This window comes from Chrysochloris asiatica, unplaced genomic scaffold (genome assembly GCF_000296735.1).
Source record: "Chrysochloris asiatica unplaced genomic scaffold, ChrAsi1.0 scaffold00209, whole genome shotgun sequence".
Lineage (NCBI taxonomy): Eukaryota > Metazoa > Chordata > Mammalia > Afrosoricida > Chrysochloridae > Chrysochloris > Chrysochloris asiatica.
In genome coordinates this window covers 637,751-643,532 of record NW_006408727.1, presented here as the reverse complement: position 1 = coordinate 643,532, position 5,782 = coordinate 637,751, and the positions used below count along the sequence as shown (strand labels likewise).

Below are 5,782 nucleotides of genomic sequence, written 5' to 3'. Positions count from 1 at the left end.
ATAGAAATAGAAATTCACACATAGGTTTTAAATCTCATAACAGTAAGACTCATATAGGTACAACAAAATCTGGGCGATAGCGTGAAAATAAGGTTCAAAAGAAGGACAACATAAGGATAAAGTGTTAGTGTGATCATATGATGAAATTCTGGCTGAGATGTCAGTACAATCTGTGCAACTTTTAGGACATGTCCTTAAAGGGTGGTCTTCTATCCTTTCCATTTCCTTTTATTCTTTCTTCTGACATGAAGTGTGAGAAAAAGTCTAATGTCTTCCCTTAAAAGGGTCTAAAATAGGGTTAGCACCAAAGTAGAATAAACCGGGTTTTAGCCCCTTTCTCTTTTAAGGCTATTTAGAGGAACTCCCCTGTTGTTGTCCTCATACTATCAATCAGCCAAAAACAGTTCTTGGTGCACTATCACCTTCTAGAAGAAAGGCATTCCAAACTTTCTCAAGTGCCTCCCCCCCCCCCCCCAAACACACACAAAAAGAACAAGTCGAATTAGCCAATCGTGTAAAAAGATAAGACTGTGAGGTCGAAATCCTAACCAATAGGATGAGACACAGCCTTGCGTCAGGGATAAATGCCCTAGCGGACTGCCCACCTGGTGTGCTTGCTAGCATGTTCATGTGCAGCTATGCACCCTTCTACAGAAGTAAAATTTTGCCTTGCCAAGATGCTTTTGGTTTCACCAAGTGTCTTTTTGTGACATCGGGGTGAATTTCCAACAGAAGGAGGAGGTGATACTTGAAACTGAACAGTTATTACAAATCACAAATCAGAAGCCTCCTCTTTGGGTTGGTGAATGACAAGAAAAGGTTTATGCTAACTGAGGAGACAGCACCTGGGTCCTGTGTCAACTTTTATGTGAGTGGAGTAAAACGTCAATGTTGTTTAAACCACTGTTATTTTAAAATTGCTGTTGTTCTGGAAGAAACTTTGGGATGAATCATTGTAATGTTTCCCGTTTGAATAATTTCTTAATCTCAGAGTAGCATAAAGACATTTGTAGACAAGGAAGAGTAGCCACCGATGCCGCATGAACAGCATTGGGGAGGCATGCACAGACATGAAACACAAATATGATCAGTGCTTTACTCACTGGTTTTCTGAGAAGTTCCTCAAAGGGGACAGCTTCGGGGACCTGTGCACCGACCTCTGTCAGATAAGCACTGGACTGCTAACCAACAGGTTAGTGGTCCAAACCCACCCACTGCTCCTTGGAAACCCTATACAGGGTTGCTGTAAGTCAGAACCAACTAGAAGGCACGTAACAACAACAAATACCAAAAGATATAGCTAAGGAGTTGAAAGTGGTTACCTCTGTAGAATGGGAATCAAGGATGGGGGAAGGAATGGGTTAGAAAAAGGTTTTTGACAATTACTATATTACATTTTAAACTATGTTTTATAATGTTGTTGTTGAGCACTGTTGAGCTGGTTCCAACTCATAGCGACCCTGTAGAGGGTTCCCAAGGAGTGACTGGTGTGCTTGAACCACCAACCTTGTGGTTCAAAATGACCTTGCAGTCCAGCACATTAACCCACAGCATCCCACCAGGACCCCATGTTTTATATTACTTAGATAAAAATAAAACTTAAATTAATGAAACAATAAAACTATGTAACCTTGGAGAGGCTGACTTGAACGAAAGAATGTAACATGTTCCTAATACGTTACCTAAAATGATTTATGCAGCTTTTTCTTGAGTGTCTATCAATAAGAAAAAGTGTTCACTAGTTCACTCATTCATGCCTTCAATCAACAAGGATCTGTTGAGGGCCTGGTGTATGCCATGCTCTATACTAAGTTTCAGGGCTACAAAGAGGAACATGACATAGTGCCTGTCCTCCAGAGCTTAATGCTGATACTCTTTACCCAGTTCACAGTAAAAAAAATATAGCTTTGTTATTTTCTCAGCATCTCCTCTGGGCCCATCATTTTATATGTTGCTGTTAAGTGCTGTCGACTCGGTTCCTACTGATAGTGAATCTGTATAGGGAGCGATTGGTGGGTTGGAACTGCTGACCTTTTAGTTATCCTTATCCTATAGTGCTACACTAGGACTCCTAAAAATCCTTACAACTCTACAAAGGAGGTATTACAGTTGAGGAAACTGAGGCTGAAAGAGGTTAAATAAGTTGCCTGCTTTCATGGGAAGCTAGAGCCAAGATGTGAACCCAGGAGAGATGTATTCAACAACCCACTCCTCTGCCATCAATCCCCACTACTTTAAAATCATAAGGATAGTAAGCTGTCGTTCACTGAGTGCTTGTTAGGTACCAGATGTTGTGCTAAGTGTTTTATATTCTGTAAGGGAGACTTGTCACTGTTTTTACCTGATATCCAAGGAGATTCAATCCTTGGTGTTGAAAATGTCAGAGACTTGCTTCTCCAGGCTTCTTTGCAGCAAGGGCACACAGAATAATCTCCATCATTCACTAGGGCTCAGGAGCTAGTGATGCCAAAATGGAAGATGGTGTTATGGATCGTATTGTGTCCCCCTAAATTACATACTGCAGTCCTGGTGTGGCATTGTATGAGAAGCATTGGAGTACTAACCATAAAGTTGACAGTTCAAACCTACCAGGTGATCCTTGAAAATCCTATACAGGGTCACTATGAGTTGGAACCAACTGGATTGCACATAATGACAAAATGCATACTGAAGCTCTTGCCCCTATATGGATGTGATATTGCTTGGAAATAGTGAGTTTTTTATGTTAATAAAGCCATACATTAATATACATTAACAGTTTTGTTGTTAAGTGTCATCCTCTGTTTCAATTCATGGCTACTCTGTATAGTTTCTGAAGAGTGGCTGGTGGGCTTGACCACTGACCATATGGCTAACAGTCCAGTTCTTATCCTATAGAACCACACTAGGATTCCATACTGTGTTATTGTTGGTGGTGTTAAGTGCCATTAAGTCTGTTCTAAATCATAGTGACTCTGTATAGGGTTCCTAAGGAGTGGCTGGTGAGTTTGAACTGCCGACTTTGTGCATTATCCCACAGCGCCACACCAGAACTTCATACCAACATAGGGTGCATTATAAACCTAATCACTTCTGAGTTATAACAGACCCAAGTAGACACAGAGACACACACAGGGAAAAGATAGAAGCCAAGAAACACCAAGGATCCTTGGCAGACACAGAAACTAGGCAAGAGGCTCACAGAGGACATTGTCACAGCTGAGATCCTGATTTGGAATCTCAGCTTCCAGAACTGGGAAAGAAGAATGTTCTGTTCTTTCAAGCCATCCAGTTGTTGGAGTTCTGTGACAACAGCTCTAGCTAGCTCAGACGGGTGGGAGCACTTCTTTGACCTCCCTGGAGGTGTGTTATTCAGGTCTCCCTTTAAGAGAACCTGCTGTGGCAGTGGTATTAGCTGCCATCCTTTGGAATCAGCTGCGGCATTCATTCCGTGTCTCTGTTCTACCCAAGGAGCTCCAGCCAACCAATGGGAGGTAGAAGGCCAGGCTGTCCTCCCCAATGCAACATACTCTAATATGCTCCCATTGACCTGGCTGAGACTGTGACAGGGGTCACTGCAGTCTGAGGCTCTTCCTACCTATTCCTAACTCTGCTTTCACACGTGTTATACCTGCATCATAGTCTGACAACTCCTGCCCATTCCTGTCTTTCATAGGCCTTTCCCTCCCAATAAATCCCTTCTATCTTGAATTCTTTCTTGGCATCTACTTCTTGAGGGGCCTAACCTAACACACCTTCTCTGGAGGTAGTGGCAGAAAATGGTAGCTGAAAAGGCAAGTTCTGGGAGCAGTGGTACCTTTTGTGCTAGTGGCAGGAAAAGTTGCAAGAAAGTTGAGTGCCAAGTACACCAAAAAGGTGTACGAGGGTGGGAGCAACGTGGATCGGTTTGTGACCAGCTTCCTCCTGAAGGAGACGGCCAATCAGATCCAGTCACTGCTGAGCTCTGTGGAGAGTGCCCTGGAGGCAATGGAGGACCAGACCAGCCAGATCAGACAGACCCACTGCAAACCCAGCCACTGAGTTACAGAGACTTGGTATGGAAACACTACACCTCCCTATAACCCCAATCACAAGCTCGTGGCCACCGAACAAGTTAAAGAGCCTTCCCACTGTCACTGTAGATGCTAAGGAGGAGAGCCTGGAAGCTCAGGTGAGCAGGCTGGCGGAGCTGATCGGGAGGCTGGAGAGTAAGACCCTCTCGTTTGACCTGCAATAGCGGTTGTCTGATGATGAGGGCACCAACAGGCATCTGCAGCTGGTCCCGCAGGAGATGACTGTGTTCCCCCTTGTTGTTGTTGTTGTTAAGTGCCGTGGAGTCGGTTCCGACTCATAGCGACCCTGCACAGGGTTTCCGAGGCTGTAAATCTTTACGGGAGCAGAACGCCTCCTCTTTCTCCCGCGGAACCGCTGGTAGTTTCGAACTGCTGACCTTGCGGTTCACAGCCCGATTCGTAACCACTACGCTAGAGTGTTCCCCCTAGCTGATCGAATTCCTGGAGTCCTTGTGACAGTACCTGCGGGCCACCGCCGGGGAGAGGGACTGTTCTTACATTGCTGCTATGAGACTGTCGGACACCTTCACCTTTGTTGTCTACGAGTTTTGGGAGACTGAGGAGGAGTGGAAGAGGCATCTGCGAAGCCCAGTATGCAAGGCCTTCCGGCACACCAAGGTGGACACGCTAAGACCGCCTGAAGCCCTGACTAAGGTGTCGGCGCCAGCTGCTTGGTGCACAGGGCCCCGAGACTGAGCCCTGAGGAGCCCGCTCACACACTTTTAAACAAGAATGTGTTTTCCCACTTTTGGAAGTAAAGGCCCCACTTCTGTCTGCCCACATCATCACCTCCTGATCACCCTGTCGCCCCTAGCCACCCACCCTCGAGCACATGCATGACCCCTGGAACTCTGGAAACAAGGGTTCAGCAAGAACCGCCCTGGGCCATGCCCCTGCTCCCCAGCTGTAATTACCTGTAGGAGCCGAGACCCTGTAGTGAGCAACTCAGGTCTGGCTAGGCCCTGGGCGTGAGTGTGGCCAACGCAACACGGACACCAAATAAACTCCGGTTGGGAACGTCAAAAAAAATAAATAAATAAAATAGCGGACATGGTAGCGGATCGAGTTGGCATCCCATGTTCAATGCAGGTAAAGTTTTCTCTTAAGACAAGTTTTACAGCATGATTTTGGCTCTTCTGGAAGTTTATTTAGACTGAGGCTACTCAATGGTCAAGCTGGAATTTGAATATTGGTTGATTTTTCTTCAAGGTCCCCTTCTTTATAAATGCTTTATGCTCTTCCATTTTTCCAATTTAAAAGAATGTGGTGATTGCATATATAACCTCAGTTGAGGACTCTGGGAGTGGTTCAGCTGGACAGCTTCCCTGCATGGTACATATTGAACAAATACATAGCAATTAATGATGGTGAATCTTTGGCTATGTGCACTCTCACCAAAATAATAATAATAAAACAGTTTAAGAAAAGATAAAGACAAAAGATAAATAAAAAATGAATTAACTGAGAGTTTGAAGTGGTATGAAGGGGTTTCTCATTAAAAAAAAAACCAACAAAACTCTTCAAAGGAAACCATATCTTCTCTTTAATCAGGAGACTGGAGTGCGTTCATTATAAAATAAAAAAAAAACATTTATTTTCTGGCAGAAAATTTGCTTTTTGTTAAAAAGAAAATACTCTCAATATATTCTGACTGAACTCAACGTGTTGTTCATGTCCCAAGAAACATGGGTGGGAGAAAGGTAGTGGGCAATGCTTTAATGGATGCCATT

The 5,782-nt window shown here is 44.3% G+C and overlaps 1 pseudogene; it reads left to right on the top strand.

The window, feature by feature from the left end:
* The first annotated feature begins 1,040 nt into the window (after window positions 1-1,040).
* LOC102817581 lies at window positions 1,041-4,748 on the top strand (annotated as a pseudogene).
* Window positions 4,749-5,782: the final 1,034 nt, after the last annotated feature.